General features: G+C 48.6%; 1 long non-coding RNA gene across 1 annotated transcript; it reads right to left on the bottom strand.

The window, feature by feature from the left end:
• Positions 1 to 3382: 3382 nt before the first annotated feature.
• LOC140599994 (uncharacterized) lies at positions 3383 to 23484 on the bottom strand. Its single transcript, XR_012003132.1, has 3 exons — positions 23250 to 23484; positions 7003 to 7967; positions 3383 to 3573 (listed from the first exon to the last, which is right to left on the bottom strand). It is a non-coding gene; the product is annotated as an uncharacterized lncRNA (long non-coding RNA).
• Between the last annotated feature and the right edge of the window lie 184 nt (positions 23485 to 23668).

Here is a 23668-nt window from a genome sequence, read left to right as displayed (position 1 = left end):
AGACTTTTTGCAGCATACACAAAAATTTAGCTTAAAAACTTGTATTGTTCAAAACTTAACCAAAATTGCTCCATTATAAAAAGAAAATTCAAGGCCTGACTGGCTCTGTCAGTAGATCATGCAACTCTTGATCTCTAGGTTGTAAGTTTGAGCCCCGCATTAGGTGTAGTAATTACTTAAAAATAAAACCTTAAAAAAAAAATGATGGGCACCTGGGTGGCTCAGTCAGGTACGTGTCTGCCTTCGGCTCAGGTCACAATCCCATGATCCCATGATTGAGTCCTGCATCTGGTTCCTTGCTCCCCTGGGAGCCTGCTTCTCCCTCACCCTCTCCCTCTGCCTGCCACTCCCCCTGCTTGTGCTCTCTCTGTCAAGTAAATAAAGAAACTCCTTAAAAAAGAAAAAAAATGACCACAATGGATGTTAATGGCTGAACAGAATTCATCAGATGATTTTACTTGGTAAATTCTTAATTGTTAGACAATAAGGTCATTTCCAATTTTTTTGCTAATATAAACAGTTTATTTGCATCCTTAACTCTTTCTCTGAGATAGATTCCTAGAAGAATCACTGGATCAAGAGAATGTATATTCCCAAAGTATTTTATATTTACTGCCAAGTTCTTCCAGAAAGTCCTTGCTAGTTAGGCATCCCCACCTGCACTTCAGGAAAGAAAGTTCTCCCTTCCCACACCCCCACTGTCATGGGGTATTATTCTAGGCGAGAAGAACTCTAAAGTTTCTTCTCAGGTGCCTGGGGAAATGCCCCCACTAACTAAAGACTTGGACTCTAATGTATGCCCCTAGAGACTGGCCAGTGGGGGCAGGACATTGGGCCGGCTACTGCAGTCTCGGTGCAACCCAGTGTCCAAATGGCTACGCCCAATGGACAGACCTAGCCCTGATTCCCTTGCCTTGCTCCTCCTCCATCTCTGATTTTCCCCACACTGCTCTTCATTTTTTTTTTTTTTTCCCCACACTGCTCTTCAGAAGCCACCTCCACATGGACCTGCTTGTGCTTGGCACCACATCGTGTTTAAATTGCTCAGTGAATTGGTACCCCTCCCTCCCAGACAGGAGTTCCCAGAGGGCAGGAAGCACATCTGCCTTGGCCACCGGAGAATTTCCACTTCAGGGAGCAGCGCCAGGCACCTTGTTTAATGAAGGGATAGAAGAGGCTGGGAATCAGAAGCCATTGACGGATTAACTAGACACTGCAGTCTTCTAGGCCTCTCTGCCTCTCCTCACTCTCCTTATAACCTGTGACAAGCCAACTTTTGTTCCTCAAAACCATTCCCTCCCCCAAATGCATGTGCTACCCTGCCTCCTTAGGGCAAATCACTTCAACAATTAGCTTGCCCCTTAGCTGGTCTCCTTGCTTCCCACGCCCTCCTGTCTTAGCTCATTAATTCTCACATTCCATGGTTCTTTTTTGAAACATAAAGATCTGACCCCAAGATCTCCCTGCTTATAAACCTTCAGGGCTTCCCATTCCCTCTAGAATCCTTTCAGTGGAAATTTTTGGCCATTTACCACTCTGTTTTGACCTTATCTTCCACCAGGACTCTGATGACCCTATTTTAAAGAATACAAAATGAGTCAACCGCCCCCCCCCCACCACCACCGCCAAGAATCCACCTGTATTGATGCTCTTCTTTGTGTATCTAGAATGCTTTCTCCTCTCTAAATTTCTCTTCTGCCAAAGGCCCAGCTCTATTGTCACCTTCTCTATGAGTCTTTCCCTGTCTCTCTAGACAATTCACTGCTACTTTATTCTCTTCCCAAAATTCTTTGTTCACATCTTCACAGAATGTTTTTTTTCTAATGATAGAATATTCAATTGATTATTAGCATTTTCCAAAAATTTCTGAATTCCTTAGGGACTAGAACTGTGTTGTCTTTGTATTTCTTGAGCCTAGAAGCACCTGCCACATAGTGTCTGTAGTAGAGACGGCTTGTTGCCTACCCCAGCATTCATTAGTGATCTCATTTGGGGTGGTAATCCGCCCAGCTAAAAGGCATTTTCTAGATTCTTTTGTAGCCAGGTGTGCCCATGTGATTAAATTCATTATGTTAAAATGTTAGTGGGGGGCAGCCAGGGTGGCTCAGCAGTTTAGCATCGCCTTCAGCCCAGAGCGTGATCCTGGAGACCTGGGATAGAGTCCCACATCGGGCTCCCTGAATGGAGTGTGTGTGTCTCTCATGAATAATAAATAATATTTAAAAAATAATAAAATAAAATATTAGTGAAAGTATTTCTGGGACTTTCTGGAAGTGTCCTTAAAATAGAAGAGAAATACCCTTCTCACTCTTCATCTTTCCTTCTTCCTCGAAGGCAGTTGTGATAGCTGTGACTTGAGCCATACTGAATAGTAAGGGATCTTGGTTTCCCAATGATCAGAAAGACACCATACTATACCTGATTTCCCTACTTCCAGACTTCCTTTACTGTCAAAAGAAACATACAGCTATTAGCTTTCTTCCTCTTATGTGTAGCCAAACATTAACTAGACTGATTCAGTATTCAATAAATGGTTTTTGAATGCAGAGTAACTCCCAAATTATATAATTTTTATTTTGTCTTACCTGCTAATGAACTTGGAACAAGATTTAGCACTTCATTATATCAATGCATCATCACATTTTCCTTGAAACGTTCATTTCTCTAAACTTTTTAAAACTTGAGTGTAGGTCTGTCTTCATTTTTTTAATTGTCTTCGCCTATATTTTATTAATTTTGTAAAGTTGGTTCAAATTTGTCTAAAATGTAAATGGGATAAATAAGTCAACTTGCAAGTTGAAGTGTAGATGATCAGGGTGCCTGGACAGCTCAGTCATTTAAACATCTGCTTAGGTCGTGATCCTGGAATCCCAGGATAGAGCCCCCTCATTGGGCTTCCTGCTCAACAGGGAGTCTGCTTCTCCCTCTGCCCCTCACCCTGTTCCTGCTCACTCTCTCTCTCTCAATTAAATAAATAAAATCTTAAAAAAATAAAGTGTAGATGACCAAAGCTGAAAGTCCAGGATTGGGGAGCAGCAGAATCACACCTAAAAAGTTGGTTCTGCTCTACTCTGGCCCTTCCCCAGGGATTGCCTCAGCAGGCTGTCTTCCAGCAGAGTTTGTCAGCATCCTTCACTGTGACACAATGTGGGCCAGGGCACACCCCCAAAGGAAGTTTAGTTTTGCTAAGTGGGTGTGACAATAGAAAGGCTGAGTCGGAGGAAAGAAGATGAAGAAGGTTGACCAATTGAAAGGTGCATAGAATCAAAGAATAAGACCTTGTTATATGGGTGGGGAGCCCCAGGCCCAGGGATAGAAGTGACAGGCAGAGATCATGTGGTTAATGTTTTAGTTTTAAGCAATCAAAAACAACTCTGACAAATTTAATCACAAAAAGAAGTATTTATTAGAAACCCAGTCAGGGGATCCCTGGGTGGTGCAGCGGTTTAGCACCTGCCTTTGGCCCAGGGCACAATCCTGGAGACCCGGGATCGAATCCCACGTCGGGCTCCCGATGCATGGAGCCTGCTTCTCCCTCTTCCTATGTCTCTGCCTCTCTCTCTCTCTGTGTGACTATCATAAATTTAAAAAACAAAAAACAAAAAACAGTCAGGTTGCCCCTGGCACCCATGGAAGAATTTCAAGTGCTGGGTAAGGACTTCTTACCATGGAGGGTGAGGACTGATTTTCCACAGACCACACCCTGTCACCCCCTCACACCACCCCCAAGCCCTTCATCATCCCAGTGGATTATGTTCCCCTTCCTTCACAATTCTATTTTCCCCAGAGTAACTGAATGTCTTGTTTTTTCATTTGCCTGGTTTTCTACATACTTCTTATTAATTCAATCTCAATAATACTTTCCCTCAGGCAAATAGAAGTGTGGGACTTGAGTTACCAGTCTGCAGCCACCAAATCATATAATAATTCTATTTTTAATATTTTGAGAAACCATGACACTGCTCTCCATGGTGGCTGCACCATTTCACATTCCCACCAATAGTGTACAAAGGTTCCAATTTCTCCATACTCTTGCCACATTTATTTTCTGTTTTGTTTTGTTTTGAACTTTTAAAAAAGATTATATTTGATAGAAAGAGAGAGCACAAGCAGGGGGAGTGGGAGGCAGAGGGAGAGGGAGACACAGGCTTCCCGCAGAGCAGGGAGCTGGATGTAGGCCTCGATCCCAGGACTCTGGGATCTGCCCTTCCCTATGTCCGTGACCATGGGAACTGCCATGGCAGTCCCCCTAGGAAAGCGACTCTAGAAAGATAGTCCCTGAGGATCTATGACAGCTAGGAAACAGAATATTGAAATCTGAGGCTCTTTTTGTTCTCCCCATCCTGTTGGTCATCATAATGAGGACAGAAACAAGAGGGAAGGGACAGGAAAAGGGAGCCATCACAGCTCCTGGGGTAGGAGCTGATGTCCGCAGGAAATCTCTGAGTCTCTGCTGCTATTGGATTAGATAAGGGAGGAGATAGTCTACACACAGAAGCTGGAACAGGCAGAGGGACAATGGGGAAGTCTCTAAGAGGGCACAGGATGGGAAAGCCATGGGAGAAACACTCACTTGAGGAGACAGTTGGTCTGCCAAGAGCTCATCAATAATTTCTGGGAGTCTTTCAGGGGCGGCTCACAGGGACTTAGGAATATACGGGCCCTTCTCTGGCATGAGGGCTGCCCCAAATCTCCCACCAGTTATCTTCTGAGCAACACTAGGTTCAGGGAGATACTGGCATTTTGTGATGCCAACATGGTACGTTCATGAGAGACTTGGAGAGAGAGGCAGAGACATAGACAGAAGCAGAAGCAGGCTCCCTCCAGGGAGCTGGATGCAAGACTCAATCCCAGGACCGAGGGATCACACCCTGAACCGAAGAGAGATGCTCAACCACTGAGCCACCTAGGCGTCCCAAGAAGAATGAGATCTTGTGATATGTTAAGGTTATATGAAATTTAAGTTTCAGTGTCTATAATAAAGTCTTACTAGAGCATAGCCATACAGTTTCCTTTATGCGTTGCATATGGCTGCTTCCACTAGCCACACAATGTTTGTCACAACTAGTTGTGCAAAGTCTAACATATTTACTATCTGATTCTTTGCAGAAAGAATATGCTGCTCCCTGGCTTAAGCCATTAAAAAAAAAAATCTTACTTAAGAAATCTGAGAATAGGCATTTCCGGGGTTTAGTTCAGCAGTTCCACAAAGTTCAGATGCTGAATTGGCATCTCTAAAATTCTCCATCTGGCCTCATAGTCACAAGATGGCTGCATCAGTTTGAAGCATCATAGCTATGGCTATGGCCACGTGGTGAATTAGTGGCAGTGATGTGAGACCCAGTTGTGCCCATCTCTTCTCTACCCCTCATTTAGTGATATCACATTGGTAGTTGGAAGTTGATTGAGATTGAACATGGCGGGAGTATTGATGCCACAGAAGTCGGTAAATAATATAAATCAAGTGTTTTTTTCAGCGCACCACTAATTAGGGATGATTTTTATTGGCTTATATTTTCCCAGGTTTTCTACAATGAACATGAATTAACTTTATAATCAGAAAAAAATATTTTTAAAACAAAAGAGGCCTTACCTTACATTATATAAAAAATTAACATGGGGCAGCCCCAGTGGCTCAGTGGTTGGGTGTCTGCCTTCAGCCCAGGGTGTGATCCTGGAGACCCAGGATCGAGTCCCACATCGGGCTCCCTGCATGAAGCCTGCTTCTCCCTCTGCCTGTGTCTCTGCCCCCCTCTCTCTCTGTCTCTCTCATGAATAAATAAAAATCTTTAAAAAAATTAACATGGATGAAAGATGTAAACATAAGAGCTAAAGCTGTAAGACTCTTCGAAGTAAACACAGGGTAAAGGCTTAATGACATTGGATTTGGTAATGATTTCCTTACATGTGACACTGAATGCATGAACAGAAGTAAAAATATATAAATTAGACTACATCAAAATGAAATTTTCTGTCATCAGAGGATATCACAGACTGAAAAGGCAAACTATGAAATGGGAAAAAATATGTGCAAAACGTATTAAGGGATTAGGATCTTAAAGAACTAGGATTTGACAACAAAAAGTAAAACGAATGACTCCATTAAAAAATGAGTGAAGGACTTGAATAGATGTTTTTCCCAAGAAGATACACAAATGGCCAATAAACACACGAAAAGATGTTCAATATTTCAGTATCAGTAATCATTAGGGAAATTAAATCAAAATCGCAGTGAGATACCACCTCACATCCATGAGGGTGGCTGCCATAGAAACAGAAAGAATGCCTGGGTGGCTCAGTTGGTTAAGCCAGAGTCCTGGGATCGAGGCCTACATCCAGCTCCCTGCTCTGTGGGAAGCCTGTGTCTCCCTCTCCCTCTGCCTCCCACTCCCCCTGCTTGTGCTCTCTCTTTCTATCAAATATAATCTTTTTTAAAAGTTCAAAACAAAACAAAAACAGAAAATAAATGTGGCAAGAGTATGGAGAAATTGGAACCTTTGTACACTATTGGTGGGAATGTGAAATGGTGCAGCCACCATGGAGAGCAGTGTCATGGTTTCTCAAAATATTAAAAATAGAATTATTATATGATTTGGTGGCTGCAGACTGGTAACTCAAGTCCCACACTTCTATTTGCCTGAGGGAAAGTATTATATAATCAATATATATGATCATATTATATTATATGATCCACCTCTGGGTATATATCCAAAAGAATTGAAAACAGAGTCTTGAAGAGATATTCATACACCTATGTTCATAGCAGCATTATTTATAAAGGATGAAAGGTGGAAGCAACCTCTGTGTCCATCGATAGATAAGTGGATAAACAAAATAAGGTATATACATTCATGAAATGAAATATTGTTCAGCTTTTAAAAGGAGGGGCATTCTGACACATGCCACGACGTGGTTGAAACTTGAACACCTTATGCTAAGTGAAACAAGTCAGTCACAAAAAGACAATGCATGATTCCAATTATATGAGGTCCCTAGACTCACCAAATTCACAGACAGAGAGTTGAATGGTGGTTGCCAGGAGCTGGGGGGTGTGAGGGGAAAATGAGGAGTTATTATTTAATGGATACAGAATTTCAATTTTGCAAAATGAAAACAATTCTAGAAACTGGTTACACGACAATGTGGCTATACTTAACATTACTCAATCATACACTTATAAATGGCTAAGATGGGGGTACGTGGGTGGCTCACTGGTTGAGCATCTGTCTTTGGCTCAGGGCATGATCCTGGGGTCCTGGGATCGAGTCCCATATCCGGCTCCCTAGTGGGAGCCTGTTTCTCCCTCTGTGTCTCTCGTGAATAAATAAATAAAATTTTTTTTTAAAATGGCTGAGATGGTAAATTTTATGTTACATGTATTTTACTACAACTAAAACTTTTTAAAAATTTTCTGGAGACAGCGTCTAGAGGCATTTAGAATGCCCCAGAGTCTGACATACAATAGCAGGCTGTCCTACGACACCACCTCTGACAAAAGTAGGCTGTCCTGAACCCCTGATAATAGAATTGTTTATCTTTATACCAAGAAGATTAGGAAAGCACCAAATGTGTGTGTGGTGTGTACCCAGACTGACATCGAGAGGAGAGACCTCACTTTCCTATGAAGTTGTCTCAAACGAACAAACATGTCAGCAGGGCCTTTGGTGGTTCCCTGTCTGCTCAATGTGTCTGGGACGGGACCAAGTGTGCTTTCCTTACCAAGGAGCAGAAGTATGAAAGTGTTGAAACAGAACACAAGCACAGAGTCAGAAAGCCAAATCTAAAAGGGAAGCTTTTTTTAGTAATTTTATTTCATGGGATCCCTGAGTGGCTCAGCAGTTTGGCACCTGCCTTTGGCCCAGGGCGCGATCCTGGAGTCCTGGGATCGAGTCCCACGTCGGGCTCCCGGCATGGAGCCTGCTTCTCCCTCCTCCTGTGTCTCTGCCTCTCTCTCTCTCTTTCTATGTCTATCATAAATAAATAAATAAATCTTTTTTTAAAAAAGTAATTTTATTTCATTTTATTTTTTATAAAAGTTCATTTAAGCCTGAGGTGGAAAGTGGGGTTAAACAAAATATTTTGAGGGACACCTGGGTGGATCAGTGGTTGAGAGTCTACCTTTGGCTCAGGGTGTGATCCCGTGGTCACAGGATCGAGTCCCACATTGGGCTGTCTGCATGGAGCCTGTTTCTCCCTCTGCCTATGTCTCTGCCTCTCTCTGTGTGTGTTTCTCATGAATAAATAAATAAAAATTTAAAAATACATATTTTGAGTCTAGGTGAATCCAAACTCCAGGACAGATTAACTTCCAAGGTAGCTGATCACATCAGCTGGTAACTTGGACTGGACAGTGAAATCTCTAAAGACCACAGGAGCTGGACTTCTGGGCCATTTGGGTTAGAAGCAGAAGCAAAGGTCCTGCCCCCTTCTCATCTAGGGGTCTCCTTTCTGAAACAGTGAAAAATACCTGCTAGGATTACCACATCGTGGTCTATTTTAATGTTTACCTGTAAATAATACTTTCACAGAAAAGATACAATAAAATATAATTGTACTTCACAGAATTTTAAAGAAATAGGAGTCCCTTGTGCATTACACATAGGAAGGCCAGTCACTACGCCACACTGTGTCTTTTTTGTCATTTCTCTCACAGCTCTTCTGTGAGTGTATATATCATCCTATTGGGAAATAACATCAAGACTCCACATTTGAGGGCAGCCCGGGTGGCTCAGCGGTTTAGTGCTGCCTTCAGCCCAGGGTGTGATCCTGGAGACTCGCGATCGAGTCCCAAATCGGGCTCCCTGCATAGAGCCTGCTTCTCCCTCTGCCTGTGTCTCTGTCTCTGTCTCTCTCTCTCTCTCTCATGAATAAATAAATAAAATGTTTTTTTAAAAAGACTCTACATTGAGACCTGTTATAGAAGGGAGACCAGAGCCTGCTTGCCTTCCTGCCAGCCGCACAATACCCACCTCCATGATTGGACTCAGAAGGAAGCCATTTGGGGCCTGAGAGAGAACACAGTCTGTTTGAGAGGCCTGGTCAGACTGACCCAGTCCTCAGAATTGATTTGGGCTTTATGGGTGGACAGCCATGCTCCCCAATGTCTGATCCTCAGTCTTCTCTTTCATCTCTACACAGATTCAGCAATTTCATGGGTGTCTCTAAGCGTTCACTTCGGCATGCCTTATCTGGTAACTCCAGTCCCATGCTTCCACCTGCTCAAGGGAAAGGTCCACTTTGCTGCCTGACCAACGCTGGCCCCAAAGCTCAATGCTCCAAACTGACCTCATCATTCTACCTCCCAGACCTGAAGCCCGGAATGATTTTCAGCTCCCACCTCTCCCTTGGCACAGAGACCCAGCTCATCACCATGCACAGTCACCCACTGCTGGTAATGGCTTTCATCCCATTGTAAATGGCTGTGAGATTGGTGTGGGTGTATAACCTGTCAGGCAGATTGGGCGTAATGGGACCCCGCCTGGGATAGGCTGGCGTCAGTCTGGAAATCTGTCACCAACAGCAAAATTGGTGTGTAACAGGAGCAATGGGGTGATGGGATGAGATAAGGAGATGTGGTCAAGGTCAATGCCAGATTCCCAGGCTAGGAGGGGTCAGACAGGCAGGGCAAGTATAAGAATTGAAGTCATGAGCCAGAGCAGACCTGGGAGCTGAGCTGGTTTGGGCTTGTAGGACACAGAATGGGCACTTTGGCTTCTAGGGACAGAGTTTTGCTTTGTGGGGTGGCAGTGGGTCCCCCTTGGGAAAATGAGGCCTCTGCTTTCTTAGCTATGTTGTGGCCAGGCCCCAAGGAACTCTGTCCCCTTAACACCTTCCCTCTTTTCCACCCTCCTACCTCACCCCAGCCCAGAGTGACTCTTTAATTGCCTTGACTTTGAGAAACATATCTCTACCTGGGAGATCATTATGCATACAACCCCGCAGCCTCTGGAGAGGGAGCAGCTAACATCTATTGCACACATGCTAAGGCACTTTGTGTATTTTATCACATTCATCCTGGCAACAACACATGAGATAGATGGGGACAGCTGACATTCATTCCATGACTTTGGTTTTTATATTATTTTCACAAACACTAACTCATCTGACCCTGTGAAGTGGTCAGAACCCTATTTGGCAGATGAGAATATTGGGTCCAGAGGGATTAAAGTGACTACCCAAAGTCACCCAGGTCCTCGTTCCTCCATGTGTAGTCCATCAGTATCACCTGAAAGTTGGTGGAAACACAGGATCTTGCACTCTCCCCAGGCCACCGAACCAGCCTCTGCATCCGAACCAGAACCCTTAAAGGGTACGTTAAAGCTGGCCTGGGGGGACGCCTGGGTGGCTCAGCGGTTGAGTGTCTGCCTTCAGCTCAGGGCGTGATCCCAGGGTCTGGGATCGAGTCCCACATTGGGCTCCTTGCGGGGAGCCTGCTTCTCCCTCAGCCTGCTTCTCTGCCTCTCTCTCTGTGTACCTCTAATGAATAAATAAAATCTTAAAAAAAAAAAAAAAAAGCTGGCCTGGGTAGTTGTTGGGGGGAATGTGTCCTAGGAAGGAAACTTACAGGGCTAAGTTGGCTCCAATCAACAGTGGTGGACACAAAGACCCCAGGTTAAACCTGCAGCTCAGAGTCAAGCTCGACCTCTGGCCATTGGTGGGGTGAAGCTGACAGAGCCAGGGATTGAATGAGGAGAGAAGAGAAAGGGAAGTCAAGACAAGGTGTATTTGTGGAACTTCTGCTGGGTGCCTGCTGCTGTGGCTCTAGGCAAATATAGCAAGGAGGCCTGGGAGCTGAGGGTGTGTTTGAGGAATAAGACCTGGGAGCCCGCCAGCGAGGACTATGACCCAGCACGTGGAGGCAAGCTAAGTGGAGAAGACACTGGTCCATCGGCAGTGGAGGGCCTCCCTGAGTGGAGGCATAAGGAAGGCAGGAGGAGGCCAGTAGGCCCCAGGTGTGGTGGGCCCTCCAGACCAGGCAAGTGAGAGCAGGTCCAGTCCACCGGGCAGCATCGCCACAGGGTCTGGGCTGGAGAACGTCCTGGTGCCTACTTCTCTACCCTTTGTTCCCCTCACCTGTCTCCTCTTCTCAGGGGAACATCTGTTTATGACATTGCAGCTTGTAGAACTGCTCTCCACCCATTCTTAACAACCAGAACTGAGTCCACAGGCTCCCTTCCCTCTTTCTGAGTCTTGACACTAACTGGCTCTGCCACTCACCTTGGCAGTGATCTCTGACTCCTCCCCTTCTTATGACCTTCACATTCAGTTCAGTAGTCTTTGTATGAGTTATCTCTGATAAGAACCGTTTATCTCGCAATGTCTCCCTACTTCTCTTATCTCCACCCCTCACGCAGGAATCTTTGGAGGCTTCCTTTGTTGAGTTCAAATTCCACAGCCTCAGCTACTGTTCTCAGCTCCCCATCCCTTCCTCCCACTTGACCGTGCCTCTTACTTTCCCCAGCGTTCCAGCTGAGACAGCCATCCCCATCACCTCCACCTCCCCTCCCACAGATCCTTCTTGTCCATTCCTGCCTGTCCACCCCCACCTTGGGGAGACCTCCTGTCCTTGTGTCCTCTAGCCAAAGCCTGCTTATTTTTCTATGTCCATTATATACCTTTGCTCCTCTTTTGTTGGGATTAGAACCAAGGATTTGTGGCCCAGATTATAATGATGATCCTTATCATGAGCAAATGTCACAGAAAAGACTGGAATAAGAGAGTGATAGAGTGACCATGGTAGTCTCTGGGTTCTGGGCAGTTGGTCATCTTTTTCTTCCTACTTAAAAAAAAATATTCTCCTATTTTCTAGGAGAAACCTGAGCTATGCTATAATTAAACAAAAAACATAAACTATTATGTTTTCTAGAGCATGGATTGCAGTGAGAAAGAGGCTGAAGGGCAGGCTACCGTTCAGGAAGGCCACAGTTGGGCGGGCCCAGGTAGTTGGCATCGGGAGGATGGGGAGGTGGAAAGCACAGTAGTTAATTCAGATCTGGATTTGAATCTCAGCTCTGCACCTCACTCTATAACCCTGGGCAAGTTAGTTAACCCTCTGAGTTTCTACATATGCTAGTTGTATGGCCTTGGGGAACGAATTTAGCTAAGTCTGATGATTCATTCAACAACTTTAATAACTATGGAACTATGTGCCAGGAACGATTCTGGATACTGCAGTCTTGCTATACCCAATTCATACAAAGTCTCCACCCTCATGGAGTTTCTAGAGGGAGAGGCAGATAATAAACAACCAAGAAAGATGTAATATCTTATGCTTATATGTGCACACACGTACACAAACACATATATGATATCCAAGGTCATGATTAAGTGCTATGAAGAGAATACAAAGGGTCTAGAGGTTGGAGTGTGGAGGGGTTTGCTATCTTAAATGGGATAGTAGTTCAGGGAGGTCTCACTGAAGAGGTGACATCTAAGCAGACATCCAAAGAAATGAGAGGGCCAGCTCTGTGAGTGCCGGGGGAGAGAATTTCAACCCAGAAGGACAGCAAGCAGTGCCAAGGCCTCCAGGCAGGAGTGGGCTGCAGGTATGAGGAGCAGCCACAAGCCCAGTATGGCAGGAGCCAAGGAGGGGGAGTGGCAGGAGATGAAGGCCGGGAGGGGTGGTGGGCCAGAGGATGCAGAACCAGGTAGGCCATGGTCAAGACTTCTGTGGCTAAGAATAGTGTACCAAGAGGAGCAGTGGTGGAGGTATCTTGAAGGCAGAGGCAACGGGATTTGCTGATATACTGACTGTGGAGTGTGAGTAAAAGAAACGTCAAGGAAGAGTCCTTGAACCAAGTCTGGTCTGAGCACTGGAAGAATGAAGGTGCCATGCAGCTATTTACTGAGATTGGGAAGTGTCATGTGCCTGTTTCAGCCTCTCAGTAAGCAACGCCATGATGGGACTGGCCCTGTAGTTCTTATAATGATTGCAACACACCTTTCAGCAGTAACTGTCAGGACACTTTTTTTTTTTTTTTTTTTTTTTTTTAACGAGGGTTTATTACTTACAGGACCTGGAAATTACATGGCATGCTTGGGGCCACAGAGTGAGATCACAGGAAGAGAGAGAGAAAGGGAAAGAGAATGCACATGCAGGCCTGGGGTGAAGGGCAGAGGCCTAGGTTTTCACAGACTCACTCTGTGTAGGTGAATTTAAAACATAAGAGTGAGAATTTAAAGCACAAGAAAAGAAAAAGCAAGGGACCCAAATGATCAGTTATCAAAGTCAACCAAAATCTGTAAAACAAAGGAGCCTCAGTCCAGGGAGTGGCCTGGTTCTTGGTCTAGTCCTGTAGCTGGCAATGTGAAGTGGATGCCTCTTGGAAGTGATACCTTAGCCCTCTGAGCTTAATTCAGGCACTTGCATTACAAAAGAAGAAGAAGGGATCCCTGGGTGGCGCAGCGGTTTGGTGCCTGCCTTTGGCCCAGGGCGCGATCCTGGAGACCCGGGATCGAATCCCACGTCGGGCTCCTGGTGCATGGAGCCTGCTTCTCCCTCTGTCTATGTCTCTGCCTCTCTCTCTCTCTCTCTCTCTCTCTCTGTGACTATCATAAATAAATAAAAATTAAAAAAAAAAAAAAGAAGAAAAGAAAGAAGAAAGAAAAAGAAGAAATTCAATGGCCAGAGTTTCCACTACAGGAAGGCTGTGGAAGGAGCAGGCTGAGGGGCCCAATAAATTTTTGATTTTGGATAGTGTGTTGGCCATGTCTATTAGATGTCCAGGTCAAGGCACTGAGTAGACAGTTGGGTACTCAAACTGGGAGTTTAGGGGACAGGCCAAGGCTGGAGATGTAAACATAGTTGCTGTCAGCACAGAGACATGGACCTCCTTCCCTGACCCTGGATAAGGTCATCTAATGTGAGCAGGGACAGAAAAAAAAGAATGACAGAGTCCTGGGGCCCTCCAATGTTAGATATCAGGGAGATGACAAGGAATTAGAAAAATATATAGAGAAGGAGGAGCCCATAAAATAAAGGGGAACCGGGAAGGAGTGAAGGCCCAGAGGCCAGGTGAGATTGTGTTCACTAACCATGAACCGTTGTGTTGTTGTTGCTAGTATTGGTGGGCTGACTTCAGGCTCTATGTGGGTGATACTATCATTACTTTATCAACAATTTTTCTAGAGGAATGCTATCTATTATGGCTATATTAAAGAAAGGCCACCATTTTCAATGGTCAATGGTTCAACAAACCAATTCCAACCAATTTAATGCAACAGTAATTCTGCTCTCCAAATTATGTTTATCCTGACCCCACACAGCCACCTGTGATGGAAATCCAGTGGGGGCAGGGCAGAGCAGGGCTTGAGAGGAGGTTGCATTTGGAATCCTTGGAAAGCAGATGGGGGCCTGAGATCCCACAAGAGAGCTTTGGTCTCAGGGGAGGCTGGTGAGAGTTAGGTGAAGTCCTGGACCCAGACCAGGTGTTCTGGTCATCACGATGGTGACACCTTGAGCAGAATGAGGAAGTGGGCAGAGGAGCCATGTTGTTGGAACAGACAAGTTCTTCTGTGAGTACATTGGATCTCTGGCATCTGGTGGAGCTTCCAGCTTCCTTCTGTGATCTCTGACCGGCTGCATCTTAGATTTGCCATTCCCTCACCCTTTTCCACACTCAGGTCTCTCCCTTTCTGATTGTAGCCCCCAACTGCCACCTGTTCTGGCCCCCCAGCAGCACAGCCTCTGATCCTCTGGTCATGGTCACAGGCCTTCCTTCTAGGGGCCCCTTACCCCACTAGCGTCCTCACTCCCATGGCAGCATGGAGACTGAATTCACACAGCAGCCACGGCAGATACTTTCTGTTCTCTAAAGAAATAAAGTCTCCCTCTTGTTCCTGCTGCATCACTAAACAGGCACAGCTCATACTTTTCAAAGCCACTGTCCCTTCTTATGACCCTGTTTCCTCAGAGCCTAATCACTCTGGGCACATTGTAACCTTCAAAGAGATCTGCTTTACTGAAGCGCACCTTTACACACAGGAGGGAACAAGAGGGCTCACCAGGGCTCGCCCCAGACAAATCCTGAGGCTCACAGAGGTGGGGGTGGGGTGGGGAAGAACAGAGAGGAGAAGGGGATCACAAGGGAGGCCACCACTTCAGCTGGACAACTGTGTACTTTGCATTTCAAGGAGGGGAAAATCTCTTTTTGTCACCCAGTTGTAATTTGCAACACTCTATATAGTTCATGGGCAAGGAACAGAATGTCTCACCACAGGATGATTCTACCCCTGAGGAGCCAACCCACGGCCTTGGCCTCCTCAGCATTAGCTGAGCCAACTATGCAAGACAACAACTAAGAATGCACAGGCCTGTGGGTCAGTGAGTCTGGTGGTTGGGGATGTGCGTGTGTCCAGGTAGCAAACCTCATGGCCTTGGGAGGCCCCCGGAAGAACAGCACACCCCTTGCTTCTCTCATTGGGTCTGGCCAGCATTGTTTACCGCTTCTGTGGGGCTGCTGCCCCCCCCCCCCCCCACTTAGAGTCCCGCCTGGAGGCAGTACCAGAAGGCGATCCCCGACCCTGCTCTTGCAACGTTCATAGTCAACAAGAACTCAAGGTCATGTAGAAGGCGAAGGGAGGATATTAGGGAAGTGGAGTCATGGTATGGGAAAACCAGGGTGCCCCAGGTTGAAGTGTGAGTCCTCGAGTCTCCTTCACATCCTGGCTCCTCAGCTTCGCTGTCTGAGAAAGGAGGCCAACACCATTTGTTCTTCATTTGTTCTTCGCTCTTGCCTCGGGCATCCAGCGAAGTAACAGGTGGAGGAGGGTGGTGAAGGGGAGAGAACTGGAACGTGGGCCTGCTGTGGGAAGTTAATCTCTGGTGGCTTCCTGGCCATTCTCAGGGAGTGCTCAAAGCAGGGGAGTTTATCCTTCCTCATCCCAAGCAGAAAAGCTAAGCAAGATGTGACCTCGCTATGCCAGCTCTGATAATCAAAAATCCCATGGCTAATCTAGCCTGTCTCTGAAAAGATACATAAGAAACTGGTAACCCTGCTTTTCTCTGGGGAGGAGAGCAGGGCAGCTAAGCAAAATGTATGGGAGGGATCCTGTCTTTCTCTGTGTTGTACTCTTATGCCTTTTAAATTTAATACCATGGGATTAGACTATCTCATAAAAAAATAAATATAATTCCAACCTAAAAGTGGTTCCAGGAGCTGGTTTGAGGTTAGGACAGAGGCAGGAGCTGGCTTTGCCCAGGGTGCTCTCCCTTAGAGACACCTTCTCTAACGGTGAGCGGTCGGGGATTGCTGGGAGAGTAGACCAAAGGGCTTGCGCCGCCCTGCCGGCGGTCCTGGGGTGGCCCCTGGAGCCGGCGTGTTCTCTGAGTCCTAACGAGAAAGGCACACCTGCCTTTCCCTTCGCCTCCAGCTCCAGCACAGCGCTTTCTGCCAGGCCTGTCAGCGAGGGTGGGCGGGCGCAATTGGCACAGGCCGTACTGTCCAGTGCAGAGCACTGTGTGCTCACCTGCCCGCGGGCCTGGCCGGCCTGAGCTCACGGGGCTCGAGGGTTGCGTCAGCAACAAGCGGTGCTGGGAGGGTGCGCAAGGCCACCCAGATGAGTGCACGGGCCCCCAGAGAGGCTCAGGCACAGCTGAGGGCAAAGGGCAGACCCAAGTAGGATGGGGCAGATGACAAGGAAGGCCTCATTCAGCCCTGGCATCGACAGGGAGGCCAGCAGGGCCACTGTCACTGGTCCCAAGCTGTGACAGTCCTGAAGCTGGCTTCAACCCCCAGACACCAACCCCAACCCAGCTGGTGGCAGCCTGAGGGTGTCATACCCCATGAGCCTTTGTCTGAAGGAGGAACTGACACACAGGAGCTGCCACTTCAGGGCTCCGAGTGTCCTTCTCCCCCCATCTCTGTGCTCCCAGAATGTCTCCAGGTCTTCCCAGACAGGCTCGGCTCCCAGTGTACCTCCACCCCAAATCCACAACTCGTTCTGCTAGCCTCCTCCACCTGGTCCCCAGGGCCCCTGAGAAAAGTTCCTCTGTTTCACCTGGGTCCCAGTGACAAGCAAGCCTGTCACTGTCACGAAGGCAGACTGAGGATGCGGGAAACCTTATGGGCATGACTTCTGGTTCTGCCCCTTTACCCTCTCTGGCTTTAGCTGCTTCCTCTGGGGCTTCCCTGCCTCCTGATATCTCCCTCGGAGCATGAGTTAATCATGAAAGCACTTTGTAAAAGGTGGCACACATCATCCATGTTCTGTTAGTACACATCATGTTATCATCCCCAGCCTGAGGGCTAACGGGTGCCCAGAATCTCCCTGAACAAGTCCCTGGAAGCAGAGCTCTGGGTCCCTGCTCTGTTCACAGGCTGCAGGTGTGGGGGAGCTGGGCTGACTCAGAAATACCCAGTGCTACACTGGCTCCCAGCAGCACCTGTTCCCACATCTTTTCCTGAGGGGACCCTGCTCTGTTTCCAGAAGGAATGGAGATAGAGACCTAGGAGGGCTAAGGCAATGGGGAATGAATGGGTATGTTTTCCAGAGCATGCAGGGGTACAAGAAGCTCCCCATACCAGAGACTGTCTGAGCTCACCCACCTCTGGCCTTGCATCAGCTGCAGAGCTGGCTGCCAGGCCCTGGGAATTGGGCAGGAGGCTCCCAGGAGCCTCCTGGCCTTGCCTCTTGCTCTCAGGAGAGATTGGCCAGGAGGAGCCCGCAGTCCTGGCGCTCGCCTTGGGCTGTTTCCAGGTCAGCCAGCTGCCCCAACTCCCAGCTTTCCGGGCAGCATATGGTGTATGTGATCAAGGACAGGCACAGCTGAGGACCTTGGGAGGTCATCTGGCCTGGCCCAAGGTCTTCTTGCTGGAAACCTTCCTAAAGTTAGTGGTGTCTCCCAGGTAAATTCGGGGACTTTGGAGCTGGTTTCTCTCTGGCTCCTGACCTCACCTCTTTAAAAATTACCCTCTACCAACAGCAGCAGGTGCTACAGATGTGGACAGGATGTGTATCACGGAGACTTCTAATGTGGCCTTTCATCACACTTGACTTATTAATGATTCACCTCAGGGCTGGATGTGACAGGAGGTTCGTGGAGGGGATTTTCTCCCCAGTGTTTGGGATTTATGGAATCCATGAGAATTACCTGGCACCTCCTCTCTCCCTGGATCCTTTTGGGATACAAAAGTGCATGTTCGTCAGGGAGAGGAGTCTATTTTAAATGTAAGTGCAAAGCCAGCTCCTCTTCATCTCTCCTCTTCCTGGAGCTTCGCAAAGGGCCGTGCAGAGTTTTTGAGCACTCTGGAGGGCACCTATCAGCCCTCCTCACTCTCTGGCCAGTGATCTCTTATCAGCCTCCTCCTGCTGCAAACCCATTGGGGCGACTGTCTGTGATGTCCTGAGAGCTGAGCTGAGGGCAGTGGGCAAAGGAAAGGAAAGCCCAGAGGGCCAGAGCAGAGAGGGCAGGTGAGGGGGCAGGGACACAAGGGCTCATGGCTCATGGGGAGCCTGAGTCATCCCTAACCTAGCACTTCTGGCCTCTCCTGGACTCAGTTTCCAAGTCTCCCTCACTTCCTCTCCATCTCTAGGCCTTACCCCTAGTGGAGGTGGTGCTAGAGAAGAAAATGGACCCCACTCCCCCAGTCACAGACTCCTCTTTCTTCCTTGGGCCTTAATTTCCTCATCTGCAACAGGAGGAGACAGGACAAGATGGCTCCAGAGCTGTAGGAGTCCATGATAGCATTCTTCTGCTAGAACTTTTTCTTTCAATATTCTCCCCATGCCCCCCATGCAGACCCTGCCTTGGTGTTTGTTCTTGAGATTTTGCTCCTGGTCTCTGACCTTCTGCCTTAACTTCCAGGCTTTTATGGAGCCTGGGCTGATCCACTCATTATCTCAGGGCAAACATTAGGCTATTCCAAACCTACGTTTGCCTTTTATAAGCTGTATCTCCTGGGTTTTCATTTACTCTAAAGTGCACTGTGAAGGGGGCACTTCTCTGCAAGGAGCACAGAAGGCCAACTCAGCCCGAGAGGGCAAACCACATAGGGCTGAGCAGGGTGGGCTGCAGGGGATGAGGTCAGAAGCAGAGAGCGCTGGGGGAAGCAGGCCAGCGCCTTTGTCTATGAGAGACAAAGTTCCAGGCAGCATGCAATGAGCCCCAGGCCCTGAAGATCTTGGGTTACGGAGGTTGGAAAGGCCCTTAGAAGTTACCTAAGCCAAGCACCCTGCCCCTCCTATTCCATTTTAGCACCGCCTGCAACCCAGGGTGTGATCCTGGAGACCCGGGATCGAGCCCCACGTTAGGCTCCCTGAATGGAGCCTGCTTCTCCCTCTGCCTGTGTCTCTGCCTCTCTCTCTCTCTCTGTGTCTCTCATGAATAAATAAATAAAGTCTTAAAAAGGGGGGGAAGCGGGGACGACTGGGTGGCTCAGCGGTTGAGCATCTGCCTTTGGTTCAGAGCATGATCCCAGGGTTCTGGGATCGAGTCCCACATCTGGCTCCCTGCATGGAGCCTACTTCTCCCTCTGCCTGTGTCTCTGCCTTTCTCTATGTGTCTCTAATGAATAAATAAGATCTTAAAAAAAAAAAAATTAAAAAATAAATAAATAAAAATAAAAATGAGGCCCAGTACAAGAAAGTGACCTAAAAGAAAGTATAATTTGTATTCCCCCTATCCTGGTGGAAAGGGCTGTTTCTTACATCCTCTGATTTGCAGGTCCTTAGAGATTGAGAGTGTAGGTGGAGGGGAGTCCTAAAGTAGGTGTGGAGGGGGAACAGGATTCTAGTTCAGGGCTTGGCACATAATATGAATTCAGTAAATAAGTAAATAGTTGTGATTGATGTGTGGGATGTAGTGTAGTTTATAGTAGATCTAGAGCCAGTCAGACAAGTCTAAACTCTGGTTCTACCACTAACTGCTCTGTGCTTCAGAAAAATCCCTGATGCCCCCGCCAAACCTCAAACACACAAGTACCTGTGGTGGGCAGGAGTCTTCTTTACAAATATCGGAAGGTATACTCCCGCTAGCTTAAACCAAAAACAAAATTTCTAGCTCATAAGATGGGAAAGGCCCTATAGCAAAATCTGTGGCCTTGGGGCAAGACCCAGTGTCTCCAAGATTCTTGCTCCTTATCTTTGCCTAACTTTTGCAGATAGGCTCTGTCCATGTGATGGGAAAGGTGGCCATTTGCAGCCCAAACTCAGGCTTGGAGAGATGGCTTCTCTCTCTTAACATCAATATATCCATCTCAGAGAAGCCTTTGATTGGGCCTGCTTTGGCCCCAGCAAGACCTAGGTCTCATGCCTGGTCCTGTGGTCGGGGGAAGTGGATGGTATCACCAGGAGGAGGGGGATGGAAAAGCCAGGTGGGCAGACAAGACAATAATCACAGTACCTACAGTATGTAAAGATTGAGTACACACCCATGCATGCATGTCTGTGTGTGTTGGGGAGACTGAAGGCAGAAAGAGCCCCTGCAAAAGGAGCATGGAGGTGGGACCAAAACCAAGCTTGGCCTATTTATAGGATTATCATTAGGTACCAATCATTTGGCTCCACTCTATGTCAGGTTCCACATTAGGCTAAGTATGTTACATAAATCATTTCCCATTCTGACAATAACCCTAAGAAGTAAGTATCATTAGCCCCATTTTAGAAGTAAAGAGAGTTGCTGGAAGGGAGGTGGGTGGGGGATGGGGTAATGGGGTGATGGGCATTAAGTAGGGCACTAGATGTAATTGATGCACTGTGTATCACATGCAACTGACAAATCATTAAATTCTACCCTGGAAACTAAGGATAGAGTATATGTTAACTAAACTGAATTTAAATAAAGAATCTTGTAAAAAAAAAAAAAGAGAGAGACAGACAGACAGACAGACTTTAAGGACACACAGGCAGTGAGTAAACTGAGCCAGATTCAAACGTGGGTCCTTCAGACTCCAGAGCCCGTTTTTGCCCAAGGTCAGGCTGTTTGCTTTAGAAACCAAAGCTGAAAGTGTGCGGGATGGTTGCAGAGAGCACTCTCTGAGCCCCAGCAGGTTGGTCTTGCCAGGGTGGGTAGCCACAACTTTCATGTATTTCCCGGCTGCATACTTCCTCTGCTCTGCATCCTACAGGCCCTTCTTGGCAAATGGAGAGAGGCAAACCACTTGTGGCAATACATGGGCTTCTTCACCAAATGGCATTTCTTCCAGACTTGATCCCCCAACTGTGTGTGACCCTGCCTGGAGTTTTCTAGAGTCTGGCCTGTTAGGTGAGAGGAAATGAGGCTGGGGTGTTTGGAGGGACACTGGCATGGCAAAAAATCAAAGGAGGTCATCTCTCACCTAAATCATGGAAATATCTGCAGCCTCTAATTGTTCTCCCTGTCTCTGTGCTGTCTCTCCAACCCACTAGCACATTGCAGCTAGAGAGACCCTCCTAAAATATGTTTCTTCCTGCACTTACCCCTGCTCTGAGCCTCAATGGCTCCCCTTTGCCCACACTCATTATGGAGCAGCTTCCCAGGCTGCTCCGGATGTAGTGCCCACCCCCCAACTTCTCCAGATTTCTCTTTTACCACTACCCCTCACCCTTGGGAGTGCAAAAGACTTGGAACAGTAGGATGGCAACAAACCATATGTGGCGACTTTAATTTAATTAAATTGTAATGAAAAATTCAGTTCCTCAATTACACTAGTCACATTTCAAGGGCTCAATAACCTCTTGTGCTAGTGGCTACTGTACTGGACAATGAAGATATAGAATGTTCCTGTCATCACATAAATTTCTAAGTTGGACTTTTCTCTTACAAAGAAAGCTCTGATCAAGGAATGTTAACAGCTTTAGAGGAATCCAGGGTAGATCTGACTTATTCCATAACTTTTTTCTTTTTCTTTTTTTATGCAGTGGTTCTTTTGACAAATATTTGGCACCTACTGTATTCCTGAATACACAATAGTGGGCAGTAGTAGCTTGGTTCCTTCTTAGGAGTGAAAAGACAGTTGCTAGAAGGTGTCCCAAGTTTGGGGTGTCCAGGTTTGGGGATCTGGGAAGGCTTCCTGGAAGAGGACATCTGTGACTAGACTAAACTGAGTGGCTCTCTAGATCAAGCCTTTTAGGCCCTCAGAGGCCCTTACCACAGGCTGTTCCCACTGCCTGGACCGCTCTTCCTCCCTTTTTCCCAGGGAGAGAAGGACTGAGGCCAGTTCCTTAAAGACAGCCCTCCAGCAAGGACCAAGCAGAGTGTTCTGCCACTGACTAAGATCTCTGTGCTGTGACCTCTGCTCCCCTCGCAGGCCAGCCGGCTTTGGGGCTACACAAATTCAGGGCTAGGAAAAGTGGGCTCTGGGGTAGAAGGTTCAAGGAGAAGTCAAAGCTGAAAATCTGGTGGGAGATGAGAGACTAAGACTGTACCCGGAGGCCAACACAAAGGATGGGCTCTCCAGGCTCTCCAGACCCCGAGTCCTGGCCTGGGTCAGGCTGGGGCAAGTGTGGAGGGGACAGGCCACGCCCACCTGGGGGCGGAGGGAGGCCGCCGGGGCTCGCCCATCCCGACCCCGCAGCTCGGCCAGAGCCCCAGCCGCTCACCCCTCTCCACATCTCACAGCTCTGCCCGCGCTGGCCTGGCCCGGCGCCACCTGCCCCATGCTGCTCTTCTCCCCGGTGGCCTGGCCTGAAACTACACCCCTGCTGGGACGTGGACGTGGCAGGCATGGACCCCAATTCCCGGGCGCTGGTCTGGGAGAGGGCGCTGGCGAGGCCTCCCCGAAGCCTCCTCCCCCTGGGACAATTGCGGGGGGGCCAGGATCTCCGCTCTTCTCACGGAAATTAGGGCGAGGGGAGAGGGTAGTGTCAGGCCGGCAGCGCCCGGCACGGCGCCAACGCCCCACCGCCCGGCCTGGGCCCGCGCCGCAGCCCTCGCCGCGTCCCGCGCGCTCCCGTCGGGGCCTCCGCACCCTCCGGCGGCTCCCTGCTACCCAGAGCCCGGGCCGGCGGGAGGCGGGAGGCGGGAGGCGGGGCCGGGGGGGCAGGGCTGGAGGCAGGGGGTCCGGCTCCCCGGGCCAGCCCGAGCGCCCGGCGGTCGCAGAGACGCCCTTTGTTTGGCGGCGCTCGCTCGGGGCTTCTGCGCAGTCACGGTCACATGGCGCTTCCGGCACGGGGTGTTCCGGGCGCCGCGCCAGGGCCTGGGGACGCCCCCGCCCCCCTCCGCGCGCCCCTCCCGCCCGCGCGCCCCCTCCGCGCGCCCCCTCCGCGCGCCCCCTCCGCGCGCCCCTCCCCGCGCCCTCCCGCCCGCGCGCCCCCGCCGGCCGCCCGCGGACCTCGGACCCCCGGCGCCCGGAGGCGGGCTGGACCTTCGTCGCCGCGGCCCGCCGGCAGCTCTGCTCCATGGCCTCTTGTCTTCCCTGAGCTCCACCCTTGGGCCCTCTGTAGCTTTTCATCTTAGGACTGGCGTGTCCAACACCCAGCTGCCGCCTGGGGTCCGCCTGTCTCCCCTACTCTGGACAACACCACGTGAGCAAGGCCTGGCTCACCCCTCCGCGGGGCAACACGATACGGCAAATGGGTGGGGGCAAGTACTTAATTTTAAGTCAGTTCTCACCATTGAGTGGGGCGGTGGAGGCAGCGCCAAGCCTTTCCCACCCTTCCCCCACCCCGACCCCCCACAAACAAAATAAAACAAAACCCTGCCGCCCCAGGCTGGCCTCCACCCAATCAGGGACAGAAATGGGGCTGGCCC

Source organism: Vulpes vulpes, chromosome 8, assembly GCF_048418805.1.
Source record: "Vulpes vulpes isolate BD-2025 chromosome 8, VulVul3, whole genome shotgun sequence".
Classification (NCBI taxonomy): domain Eukaryota; kingdom Metazoa; phylum Chordata; class Mammalia; order Carnivora; family Canidae; genus Vulpes; species Vulpes vulpes.
Note: the sequence above shows the minus strand (reverse complement) of the source record. Positions and strands in the feature narration are given on the sequence as shown.